Source organism: Cryptomeria japonica, chromosome 9 (assembly GCF_030272615.1).
Source record: "Cryptomeria japonica chromosome 9, Sugi_1.0, whole genome shotgun sequence".
In the NCBI taxonomy this organism is placed as follows: Eukaryota; Viridiplantae; Streptophyta; class Pinopsida; order Cupressales; family Cupressaceae; genus Cryptomeria; species Cryptomeria japonica.
This window is the reverse complement of record NC_081413.1, coordinates 753,050,567-753,061,799: the sequence shown is the minus strand read 5'-3', so window position 1 is coordinate 753,061,799 and position 11,233 is coordinate 753,050,567.

Genomic DNA, 11,233 nt, shown 5'->3' with positions numbered 1-11,233 from the left:
GGTCGTTCCCTTCACACCGGCCATAAACGACTTTAAGAGTTGATTTCAACTCCTCAGGAAGGCAGGCCTGCTAAAGGTTTTATGCTTGAAATACAAAAAGCTTTAAGAGTGATCTGGATTTTTGATCACCTAGTTAAGGGGAGAGCATATTCCTTCCACTTTCGAGACAAGGCAATCAAGTTGTTCTTTTTAGCCTTCAAAACAATGATTTGTTAACTTCTATTTGGAGATGTTGTTCCAATAAACATGATGTTCTTTTTAACCTTTCATAGCAAAGTGTGTATTTCCAAAAATTTTTGAAAAATAAACATGGTCAACAAAGTAAATCGTGATGTTGGTCAACAAATTTAATGTCGATAGGGGAAAACTTTCCCTCTTTGCTTTGCACAGAATGAAGATGAGATTCATTTTCCTTTGCAAAATAAAATGGATCCTTTTAGACACCAAAGGAAGGTGAGGTTTGTTTTAACCTTGCTAAAAATAAATTTGTTTGTTCTTTTTAGAGCTTCCAAAATGAAGTGTTTTTCCTAACTTGCAGGAATGAAAGGTTTGCTTTGTTGTTTTTGAAAGAAAACAAAGAAAACTAGACTAATTCCTTTCATTTCTGCATAAAAATGTTAGAACCTGCACACAGTCAGTTAGCAAAAAAAATCAAATCATCATGGTGGGCTTCACAAGCCTAATTTTGAATTTTCGGTTACAAATTATTTTCTGTCTACAATGCGCTACAATATAACCTCTATGCGCTAAAAGAAAGTTTTAACGTGCTACACTGTTTTCTGGATGCGCTATTCTATGCGCCGAAAGTGCTGTTCTGGTTTTTTCTCGCGCCGAGACCTGCAGGAAAAATAATGATCCGATGCACTAATATATAAACTTCATGCGCTAGATGATGGACTCCACGCACTAAACAGTGAACTGGATGCGCTAGGCTGTTAACCGAATGCGCTAAACAGTCAACTTAATGCACTAATTCATTTTTCCCGCGTGCCTGCAAAAGTGGTTAAATTTAAAAACCGATTTGATATATGGGGTTGTGCCCCATGGTGGGCGCCAGAAATGTATGCGGGAAAAACGGGTCGATAGAACTCAATATATGAAAATATTCCAAAAGACTTGTCCACACACACACACAAGACTTCTTGGTGCAAGCTATGGAGTAATGAAGTATCACTCAGCTTCCCAAGGTTGGTCCCATGGTTCTCTATCTTACAATGTCCCTCAAACCAATGTTTTTGCTCTCAGATCACTGAGCAAAATGGTTTAGGGATGACAAATGTAAGAACGAGGGATGCTTTGATAGATTTTAGAATGAAATACATCCTAAGCTATGCATGATTCTAGAAATGCAATAAACGAGATTATAAGATGACAAGGTTAGTATAAATACTATCCTAACATGATATATATTAGTCTATGATTGAACTAAATGATAAAGAAAGTATTCTAAACATGCATATTTAGACTATTTCCTATTGAAAAGAGAGGCTAAAATGATGAGCATAAAATGGTATGAAAGATTGAATGTATTTGAGCATAAGTATGATACTAAAAACTTGGATTATTAAAATGGAGGATGGAGAGCTCTATTTATAGCAAAAATAGGGCAATGGATGGTTAAGATTGAAAGAGTTAATCAAGGGCTAAGTTTGAAAGTTGGGAATCCATGTTTGCAATTTGCACCAATGAAATGGTGACAAATGTCAACATAGGGTTGGGTTGAGAGAAGGGGTTGGAGGCATTAAATGCCTGAGAAGACCTTATGGTTATCTAGAGGGTAAGGGTTAAGCTTAAGTTAAGATTACCCATTGGATTAAGAGTTAATCCAAAGATAAAACCTTGTGCAAATGATTAAGAAATAATCATGGTCAAAGCATTAAAGGCTTGATGAGACCCTTGGGTTGGATGGAGGTTAAGTTAAAATAAATTCTTTAACCATGTAAGAGGGTTTGAGTTAACCATTAATGGTTATGAAGACTTTGGGGATTTAAGTGGTTGAAGACTTGAAGCCTTTAATGGTTATCAAAGACTTTGAGGATTTGAGAAGTGACTTCCCCTTGCTTAGGGATGTGACAAAGTTTAGAAGATGGGTTAGGCTAATTAGAAGCGATTAGAAGAGTCTAGAAGGGATTAGAAAGGGGTTTTAGAATGCAAGTGGGAGATGTAGGAAAATGCAAGTGGATGGAGAGATAATAGGATTTAATTGAAATAGAGTTAATTTAATTCAATTTGGTTGCAATTTGGGGAAATTAAATAAACTAGATTTATTCAGTTTAGGATAACTATTTAATTAAATTTGAATTTAATTAAAAGTGGATAGGGGGGGTTTAATTGAATAAAATGATTTATTCATTAAATGGGTATAGTGAATTTAATTTAAATAAATTGAATAATTTACTTAATTAAATAGAGGAATGTGGATAATTTAATTAAATTTGATTTAATTAAATAGAGAAATGAACATAAAATATTCATTTAGGAATATGGTCATTTTTATACGTCTACAGTAGCATTTCATGGTGGAGAAGTAGGACCCCCTTCCTAGTCCACTAGATCTACCTCTACTTGGGTTGCTAGATCCCCTTCCTCTATAGCTGCTCTTATTATATGAATCCCCACTCTGTTCAATAAGTTTGAATTCTCCTTGGGATCTTTGATCTCCTCTCCCACCAAAACTTCCTCTATGGCCTCTACCATCTCTACCCCTACCTCTTCCTCTGTTGTTTTGTTCTTGCTTTCTCCTACTTTTCTCTTCCACTTTAAGTGCTAGTTGATAGCACTTGTGTACTGTTTGTGGGCATAACAAACTCATCTCTTCATAGATGTTCCATCTCAATCCATTTAAGTACCTTGCCACTTTTATACTCTCATCCTCTACTACCTTGGATCTCATGCACAATTTTTGAAACTCCTCGGTGTAGCTATTGATATCTAAGTCTTTTTGTCTCAAATTTTGTCTTTTCCTATGAAGTTGGACTTCATAGTCTTCAGGTAGGTAGGTTTCTCTAATTTTGGCTACCATTGCTTTCCAAGTGGCTATTGGTTGCTTACCTTCTTTCACCCTTTCCTCTTGGATGAACTTCCACCAAGTTAAGGCTGCCCCTTCAACCTTAATTTTGCTACCTTAACCTTTTGTGCTTCAGTTATTCCATCACATTCAAAATGGTTTTCTAGTCCTTCAATCCACTCTATAAGAGCATCTGGATCCATCCTTCCACTGAAAAGAGCCACTCCCTCTAAGGTTTTACCACTCATAGCTCTCAAAGCCTTCAAGAATGGTTCTTGCTCAATAACAGGGTCAGGTATGGGAACCTCATCTTCTATTGCCACCATTTTACCCCGATCTCCAACCTTATCATGGACTTCTTCTGTTTTTACTTCTACTTCAGCTAGTTTCATTACTATTTGATCCAACCTCTCTCCGAGTGCTCTATTTTCTTCTTCGTGGTCTTCGACCTTCTTGGCTAATTTAGCATTAGTCACCATGTTTTCTTCTAATGATCCTCTTCTCCCAAATCTTTCGATGGCTCTGATACCACTATGATAGGGAGTTTGCTAGAAAGTGCTCAACAAGGATGTTTGTCTAATGGTTCAATTTGTTTCCAAAAGACTCATTTGTGACTGTTGTACATGTTTGCAAAGTCATTCTTGAGGTTTTAATGCTAAGCAACTCATGCATCACTTCCCTAAAAAACTCCCCTTTTGAGCGAGCTCATACCCTTACTCATCCACTTGTTCACCATATTCAACCACTACATTCTTTCTCACACATACCTCTGATCTTTAAGCATCTCACGGACTATACTCTGACAATTTAAATTCCTCCAAGAGGTTTAGGAAGCTAGGTAGAGGTTTGTTTAAAAACTTGCTTATTATTGTCTTCTTGGCTACCTTGTTTCATTTTGCTCAAACCCCGCCTACTAGGTCTCAAACCCAAAATCACTTTACAAGGCTATCACAGAGGTTTTTAAAGAGGTTCCTTCACCATTTGGTTTTTCCTTCAAATTTTCTACAAGCCCCAACTTCCTCAATAAAATTGGGTTCATGTTTTGTGTGAAAAAGCCTAGAAAAGGCTACTAGGCCGAGTAGGCCTAATTTGGAGTATTTTGCTCATCTCGTTCAACAATGGCCAATACCACCTTGGGAGTTGATTTGGATGTTTATAAAAATGCTAGAACTCAATGATTTTTCAGGTCTTAGGTTCTATGAGGTAGGTTTAGGGACTGTCCTCAATTTTAGGCTTAAAAGTAGGGTTTGGTGAGGGTTTTAGTTATTCCACCATAGTTACTCACTCCTAAGCTTGGTTCAAGCCTCCACACTGTTGGGTAACCCCTGCCTCAAAATTTCAATGCCTGCCCTACCACTAACAACCAAGTATTATGCCAAACACTTGGCAAACAAACTAGAAAAGAACTAAAATCACTATCAAAACCATTGATTTTCTGATTTTTCACTGTTTAGCTGCTCAACATTGGGTTAGAACTTCAAAAATTCCTGCACCATAGTGTTAATAAACCTTCCAAAAACACATTAACTCGACATTTAACAAATTTGGTTAAGTTACCATGCATGAAAAGTTCCAAGAACAACTTTGTTACCCAAATTACTTAATTCTCCAAAAATAGGGAACCCACTGTCTTAGATGTTTGCTTCACATTTCCAAAGTAAGGAAGTCTCTCTTGGAGCTCCAACTTGCTTCAAAACCTTCTTAGTAAAAGTGTAGACCATTCTTCAACGTTGAGAACTCAAATGAACTTTGAGAACAACATTTTGCTCATGATTTCAATCTATTAGACAAATTGTTCACTTAACTTGTCTAATATGATCTCATACACACTCTTTGTGCATAACCTTGGCCAAATAAGAACATATTTACACTGCACAATCCCTCATCAACTTGACCAAGTCCCTCCATGGGATCCCAATGAAGTTTTCAGTCAAGTTGATCCATTATGGAGTACAAAACCTTGACAGGGCAGAGGAGTAGCAAAACTGAAGTAAATATGTATAACACACTTCCCAATGCAAAAACAAAGAACTGGTTACATTAATTTATTTGAATCAACACCAAAAATATTTCCCAACAAGTACAGTATGGAAGAGATCAGTTTAGTACGGACCGTTTCATCAAAACAAGTTTAAATTGCCATAAAAAAACCAAAAATTGCACTTCTTTTATTGAGAATGTCTTGTTTTCACATCTACCAACCCTATACAAGGAAGAGGGTGGTCTATTTAAAGGTTTTGTGATTTGGTTATGATTTCCTATACATACATATTGCTGTAGGGTTGCTTTTGTACATTTATGACTTTAAAATGATAACTTTTACACAAGATGAGCAACTTTTGTTGCACAAAATGTCATTTTTGATCCCCTTCACTACACCAACTCTTTTAAACACCTAAACATGCTTGAAATCACTTTAACAAAATGTCTCAATGCTTTGACAAGCATTCCTAAGCCTATAAGACACTTTTCACAAACTTACCCATTTTTGGCCTAGGAGACAAAACTTGACAACTCAAGACTAAAAAGACAAAACTTGATCTCTCAAGTACAAAATGAGATCAAAACCACTTGAAAAGACACTCAAAAACCTAAAACAACATCACACACCTACCAAAAAACATTACAAACATGAAAGCATGAAATACTAAAAAAGGAGAGTTTTTAGTCAACTAGGTGCTCCTACACCAAGATCCCAGGACCTGAAACATCCAAGATATTCACCGGAGTGCTGAAAAACAAAAAATTAAATAAATATACCTGGAGTAGAATCTGGAAAGAAAAATCATATGAATGGAAAGAAAACAAAACAAGCTTTCCAACGATATTAAGTTTTCGAAAAACGGAGTTCAGATGCTCAAGTTATGTCTCCCGGAGTGCAAAAAGGAACCTCTGACTTTGAAAGAAAAAAAATCCATTAAAAAAGAAAAATCAAAAGTTCAAACTTCCCAATTTGGATAGAGCTCAGAAAGAGATTTTCGATGATATAAGATTTTTGAAAAAGCGTCTCCGTATGACCAAGTTACAGCAAAAAAAAAAACCCCTCTTGTAGGGCATAAAGAGGGTTATATATATATAATTTTTTTTGATCCATTTGCAAGTACAGTCGTACGGATTTTTGTGCCTTGAAAAATGTGCCAATAAAAAATGATGCCCGAGATGCCCCTATCACCGAAAATAGGCAAATTATATATCAAAATTCATGGAATCGGCCTTTTGAATCTAACTGTGAGGTCCCTTTGGCACCAAAATGTACCAAAAAATCAGCTACCCCAGAAATGGAAAAAAGCAACTGCACAAACCCCCGAATACAAAGATCTGAAGAATAAGGCCCAAAATCTCTCATGAAGAGAACATGGGCATGCGGATCTAAAGTTCTGATACCTTATTGAAGTTGAGGAAAAATCAACTCTATAGCTCCCAAAGATCACCTGCATGCAAACCTGTCACAAAAAGAGAGAAGCAAAATAGCTATGGAGACCAGAATTCAGAGATCCAGAAAAGAGGAGTCATATTGATTTTGCAACAAGAATGCAATATTTCAATAATTACAATTGTTATGAAAATACAAAGAGAGAATCCTTATAAAAGGATACTCAAAACCCTAAAGGTGAAAACCCTAAAGAATTATAAGATTCATAAGTTTAGCTTAAGCATAAAGTATAATAGACTAATAATTAAATAAATAATTATTAGCTAATAAAAGATTACTCTAACAATAATATTGTAAAACCAATTTTAAAGTAAAATTTGTATATAAATAAAATAAAATAATATAAATAATATAGATTATGCTTTTTATAAAAAAATTCTTTCTATTTTAAAATTATTAAATCTAATTTTTTAATTTTTAAATAAATATTCCATTTAAAAAGTATTATAATTTTTTTTTCAATTACTTTAAAAAATTTTATAGCATATTTTGATTAGTAATATTGTGAAACTAATTTTAAAGCAAAATTTGAATTTAAATAATATAGATAATATTTTTTTTTTAATTGACAAATTTGTTGACGACCAAATGCACGTCAACTTAAATGAGTTTCATTTTTATTGACAGAGAATCTTACATCTTTCTGTGAGCCTAATATGCCTCTTGGCGTAATTACGTGAATCATGCATGATAAAATTTTGCCACAAACTTTTGCCACTGGTCTCAACTTTCCATTGAAGAAATTTTCATCTACCCCAAGAAAGGTGCCTAGGTCATCCCCTAAAATTCATAGAGATTCCATGTTCTTGTACTCCGAGGGGAGATTAACAAGCCTAAGCTAGACTCAAGTTTTCTAAAATGATGTTTGAAAGGGTCAAAACTTGCTTCCCACTCTAGAATGCCAAAATTGAAGCCTTCAAAGAAAAGAGGACCCCCATAAAAGATCTCATCTCTCACTACCTTAGAAATACATTCAAATAAACAATAATTATTTGGAAGTGATCTAATGCTTACCCGATTTGGGTAGGTGACTCAAATAGTTGAAGGTCCACCATGGGACATGCATTTACTTTGTTTGGCAATGTTTTGAGTTATATGAGTAAGAGGCAGCACATAGCTTCTTTATCCATCGTCAAAGTACAATATATTATAGCTATCGCCGTATCTATGGATGTATTATGGCTATAAAGATTATGCATAGCTATTGATTTTGCTTGGAAGACAATTTGGATTGGTAATGATAACTAGAGTGAAATCTATTGAGCAAATTTTTTTTAATCAATCTTGGATTAAGTATGTGGATGTTTAATATAAATTTGTTCTAGAAAATTCAAATAAATAAATTTATTTGAAGAAGGATGTCCCTAAAGAGAATATTGCAAATTATCTTACCAAGTCAAAGAGTACAAAAAAGTTCACTTGGTGCGGGGAAGCTACATGTCTCATTTCTTGTACTTAGTTGATTACATTATTCATATGAGTTTTTTTACAATGTGTGTTGTCAAGTGGAAGAATGTTAAGATAAATGTGGCACCCACCTAGTAAATCCTATATGTTACTCATATAGGTGTGGGGCCCACCAATAGTGGAAAATTATTTAAGTATTATACTTATCAAGTGATAAGGTCAACCATGGTTAGATAATTTTTTGGGTAGCCATGACAAACTAAGAGAATATTTTTGTAGCTATTATTAGTTAGTTACAACTTGCAAGAGTATCCCCTGATTTCTAGGGATTGTATGACAAACTAGGTGTTTAAATTAGTGGTATCATTTTTAGTGAATTATGAAAAAATTGTAAGAGGTGTAAGGGTCATGTATGAGATTTTGTTTAGCTAAGGCTCATATGTATTTTTACTATGGTATTTGGAACCTAGTCTTACCCCATGGTAATGCTTTATGGTGTTGTTTTGGGCCTCAACGAGTCTACATATTGAGGACTTGATATGGAGGTATAATGTGAAGTTGTACAAGAAAACAAATAGTTTTGGATTTATTGCGGGATTGAAGGAAGTGAATGCATTTTACTCTTTTATCAAAGGTAATACAAACTTGATCTCTTTTTCTATGGTTTTTTTACACAAAAGGGTTTTTCTCCGCATAAACATTATGTTGTGTGAATCTTCTACGTTGTTTATTTCTTTGTGATTACTGGTTTACCTTCATTTTCTAATAAGCTTGATATGGTGATTAGGACATGTGAGATACTTGATATAACTTAAGTTCAAGATTACAACCCATGATCTTCAAAAGTTCTACTAAATAGCTTATTGAAGATTGATTGTACTTGTTATATACATGATGCTTCAAGATGAGAAACTTAACTATGACAACTTCTGGTGCTATGAATTTGACACATGCTACCCAAACATATTTCGAATCTAGAAAAGTACCTATTAGAAAAATAAAATATTAAATAAAAATATTTTTTGTTGATGCAAGATTGCTCTTATACTCTAGATGCTCTTCCATAATCAATCTTCTAAAGGTAAAGGAAAACCTAATAACCAATCTAAGTTCAATACTTAGGCATTAATCAATATTCAAGTGAGTCTACCTTCACAAACAATTAAAAGTTCAATCCCCAAAATAATTTAACCTTTAGCTTCTTAGTCCAGTGAGTTTACCTCTAGGATCAAGAATAAATTAAGTGACCATTGTAGATTTTGTGACAAACTCAATTATATTGCATCTCAATGTTGGATAAACTGGAAGCCTTGTAGAAAGTCACGTTTCAACACAAAATTTTCATTCCTTCACCCTCTTCCACTAGTAAAGGGCAAACTCTTTCTACTAGGGATTTAGGTTCTTATTCTACTAGTTGGATACTTGATTCACAAGCCTCTCACCATACGAACGTTCTCAAGAGCTATTCAATTCTCTTTTTTATTATAACTCTTTGTAGATTGTTGTTGGAGACTCTACACAAACTGATGTTTTAGGATCTAACATAATTAAATTATCATATGGATTCATCAATGATGTACTCTATGTTCTTGAGATTTCAAATAATTTTCTTTCCCTCTATGTTTTTCTTTCATTCTAGAGATGGGAAATAATGGAGATTTCACCACATGATATGGTCATCTAAGAGTTGTAGAAACTTTGTCTTGTGGTTGCTTAGGGGATAATGGATGATGGACTATGTCTATACAATTTTGGTGGTTTTGATCCCTTTAGAAAAAAACATCACTAATTTCTTAAATGAAGTTTCATTATGTAAATTGTAGCACTAATACTTTGAGAATTTTAATTACAATTATTCATAGTTGTTGAATACCTAAATTTTGGTGCAAGTCTCCCAAAAGTATCTTGTATTAAGGGTGTTTGTTGAGGATATGCTATAGGTTAACACTAATAAGAACATTTTTTAGAAGAAAAGGCTTGCCATGCTAATACATCTCTTGATTTGGTAAATAATGATCTCATAGCTCTTGCAACTCCATTTTCTAAAGCTAAATATGCACTCACATTTATAGATGACTTCTCACATTGCACATTGGTGTAGTTCCTTAAGTACAAGAGTGATGCATTTGCTACTTTCAAGACCTTTTAAATATTTGCTAAGAGAAAAATTTCTCTTTCTATCTTAAATATATGAACAAATAATAAGGTATGCAAATCAATATTCTCAAGACCTTTTGTAGAGAGCAACATTGGATGTTAGTACTCAATTCTTTACAATCCTTAGCATAACAGTGTTGTTGAGATAAATAATATAACATCGAGAGAGATTGAGAACTATATGAATTTGTCCAAAACATGGAACCTACATTTTGGGTTGAAGTGGTTAATTGTGCCCGCTACATCTAGAATAACATCATTCACAAGGTAGTGTAAGACATAACTCTTGAGGAGACTTGGTCCCATGTTAAGCCTAATATGTTTTACTTTAATTTTTTTATAGTAAGAGTTGAACATTTGTTCTAAATAGTTAGTGTAAAGCCATAGAGTAGAAGAGCCAACCACTCATTTTTGTTTTCTATTATGATGATATGAAATCTTAGCGGTTGTTGATTCCATTGCACATGATCTTCTTTTTTGACAAGATGACTAGGTTGATGAACATTTTACACTAATAGATACCCCATTTCCAACTTCTCCCTCATTCTTAGCTCCTCCACCACTTGAAAATTCTCTTCTTTTTGATGGTGATGTGATGATTCCATTGAAAACCACTCCATCATCTCCTATGTACTAGCCTTTACCTTATTGGGCCCAAACCACTATTCAAGAGGCAGGTCCTCTATCTAGTGATCCATTTAGCCCGTACCACACTCATTCTTAATTATAGTTGTTAAGTCTTTGAGTCACTCACTTTAAGCTAATCCTCAAAAGTCTTAGATACAATGACTATACCTTAGTCGGATAACACTATGACAAAAGAGTATTCTTCTTTGATAAAGAGTCACACCTGAAACCTCATACGTCATCCTAATAATATAAAATTGATTTGTTGAAAGTGAGTGTAAAGGACCAAATATGTAGCTAGAAGTTGCATTCATAAAGCATGTTTTGTCACTAAGAGTATCGATTACTTTGAGACTTTAGTGCTTATTGTCAAGATGAAGACTATTTGCCTTGTGATTTCCCTTCCTACCAAACAATAGGAAATCATAAAGAGAACAACAAAACATTGCAAACGTGTGAAGAATCTTATACAAATCTTGATGTTTGCTCTATTTAGATCTCCTCATGAAAATCACTATGTAAAATAGCACACTTCGTGTCTATCTAATATATAAACAATATCTATGAGGGAGAAGATGAATCATATTTTATTCGTTTTTAAA